The sequence below is a fragment of the Lottia gigantea genome (assembly GCF_000327385.1).
Source record: "Lottia gigantea unplaced genomic scaffold LOTGIsca_168, whole genome shotgun sequence".
Taxonomy (NCBI): Eukaryota; Metazoa; Mollusca; class Gastropoda; family Lottiidae; genus Lottia; species Lottia gigantea.
Window position 1 is genome coordinate 38,906 of NW_008708100.1, and position 2,827 is coordinate 41,732.

General features: G+C 36.8%; 1 protein-coding gene across 1 annotated transcript in view; it reads left to right on the forward strand.

Moving 5' to 3' along the window:
* The window catches only part of LOTGIDRAFT_173664 (hypothetical protein), a gene marked incomplete at both ends in the record, with an annotated part of 32,182 nt that overhangs the window by 763 nt on the left and 28,592 nt on the right, over positions 1 to 2,827 (forward strand). The gene's annotated exons all lie outside the window — the stretch shown is intronic.

The window sequence follows — 2,827 nt, forward strand, 5'->3', positions numbered from 1 at the left end:
TTTTATTTATTTGTCATTTTCTCTAAATACACCACTACTGGTTTTTATAAACACCTAATTACATTAAACTGGCCTTACACTATTAACTAATTATTGCCCTCTCTTAGTCTCTTTAACTCAACTGATCTCACTGGACCTTGTCACCTTCTGTCATTGGCCAACTGGGTGAGTTTTTAGTGAGTTTCATCACCTGTCCAGTCAGAAACTTTACTTTTACCCAAGCCTTTAAAGAAGAAGGAAGTATATTTCAACCTCCTTGAAATACTGATTATCTACTTCTTTATTCTTTTTCATCACCAGTTATTGTCTTCTAATAACTTTACAGGTTTAGTTATAGACAGATATAGTTTTCCATATTTCAACAGCTTTATATAAAACCCCATCTTTGGGGTTTTATTATTAAAGTTATCAACTGAGAATATCGTTTTTTTTTATATAACAACTGAGCTCGCTTCCCCCCTGAACTAGCCCGGCTACACACTCACTTGCTCATCTCTTGAAGACATTACCACCTTAACCACATTCATTTATGAGGAGGCCAACACGATGGTACATGCAGCAGATGTCACGGGATATGAAATCGGAATATACTTATCCGGACAGTGTACAGACGTTGTCATGAGAGCGATAACAAGTCAACAACTGATGACCTCCAGCTTACTTTCGACACAGGAAGAGACTGTATGGTTGGATTTATAAACAGTGGGATAGCATTGACTATCGTTTGGAATTTCAGACAAATTCTTTCAGAATGAAATAGTCGCCTCAACAATGAGTATTGTATTCATATTTTGTATATATCATTCGTCGAAATATAAAACACTGGCGTTCAACTAATTTAAAGAGAGTAATATGTATTGAAGATGTTAAACAGCAATCTTAAAATAAAATGAAATAAACCATTCAAAAATGAACCAACTACCCATTTTTACGTCTTGCCGATGATTCTAGATCTTAGGTAATGGTTATGACGTCACAAATGGTAAACGAATCGTGTATGACGTCATAAACACCTCCGGTCACTTTCCTATCTGCCCTCAATATATCTATAAGGTCTAAAATGGTGTTAAAGTTATTGGCATTTTCACATATTTATTGCAAATGCACTTTGGTGGCCATCTTGGATTTACGCTAATTAGGCCAAAAACCCACGGGCCTAATTTGGCCGAATTCGAGTATGATGATGTCTGAGATATAGCTAAACGATCCAAACTTCAGTGATTTCTTTTGAAATTTGTTTTAGATCACCCCCATTTTCAGATTTACTGGTCCCGTCTATCAGATTGAAATAAACTTTTTCCACAACAACTACAATCATTTAGGGAATCATAGACATAAGAACTGCAATTAAAGTAAGTGTGACCACTCTTGAGAACCTACCCATCTGCAATGGCTACCAGGAAAATAAACTGTAGACTGTATCGTGTCTACCACTAATTTTTTTTCAGTCAAGTCAAAAGTCAAGTTGACAAGTTTTTATAAAGTCAACGGTAATAACTCAACAAATGTTGATCCAATAATTGCAAACTGTGCCGAGATCTCATCAATATCAGTTTTCATTAGGATCATATAAAACTGTTGCCTCTGTCAAGTCGATAAAGCAAATCGGACGCGCTTTTACTAAGTCATGGACAAGAACTCAAAAACTGTTCATTCAATAATTGACAAATTCGATATGTCAAAAACTACAGCTAATTGTGTCTATAAAAATTTGAACAGGCGTTTGAACAGGGTCGACATTTGTATGTGGGCGGCGTTTAAAAAAAACCTCTTATATTCATTGCAATATTTGTCACGTCAGACGGCAAATTCTCTTACAATTGCAAGGAAAGTTCCAACTATTGTCACTATTCTTTAACGCCCGCAATAAAGGATCAAGGATAACTGTTAACTTCGTTTCTTTTTGGTCGAAAAGATTAATCTTAGATCATTTTGTATCAAAGTTAGCTTTCTATAACACATAAACGTTTCAATTTTTGAGACAGAATTTTCGATATTACGACAGAGTGTTAAGTTACAATATACAAAGGGAAAGTTACAGACATACCATCGGAAACTGTAAAGACAGATTAGAGTAATCGGACTTGAAAGAGTTAATCGGCTTATACTATCGCCAGACATTGGCTGGTTAGCATCAACTATTATTTAAGACGACTTACAGTAATAATTCATTTAACTTACACGACAAGTCTTACATCAATCATCGACATAGCTATTAATCTGTAATATTCCGTCCAAGATCCACTGACTAGATCCAATTTTATCAAACAGTTGTAGATAGAATAGTATGAAATCTTTAAGCCGCTTGTAATGTCACATGGGCACACATACGAACCGTGACCAAGAACAGTGCTCTCATCACCACCTCACACGAAATGGTAGGTAGGTAGATGACAAGTTAACGGTCGCTTCCAGCGGATGCTGATATCGCAAACTAGGTAGTTGTTGGTATTCGTAGTAGTTGGATTTGGATCAAATTGGATGATTCGTGTTATTGGTTTGGTTGTTGATTCTTCGTTAGATCTGGTCGGGTCGAATGACATGGCGGTGAAACTCGGCCCTGGATGGTGTGGCGTGAGTTACTCGGTCTCCTTCATTCTTCCAAACCCGTTCTGATCATGGTATTTCTTCTTGATTGGTAGTCGAATGGTAGTCGTTGGTTTGGTTTGGTTTGGTTAGATTATCTGTTATCTGTTGGAAAACAAGAAGACCTGAAAAAAAAGAAAAAAAAAGAAAGTGAGAAAAGAGGGAGGAAAGAGGGGAGGGGGGGGGGAGATTTCAACAAAAGGGGGAGGGATGTTCTCTGATGTTTCTGCAATGAAACTTG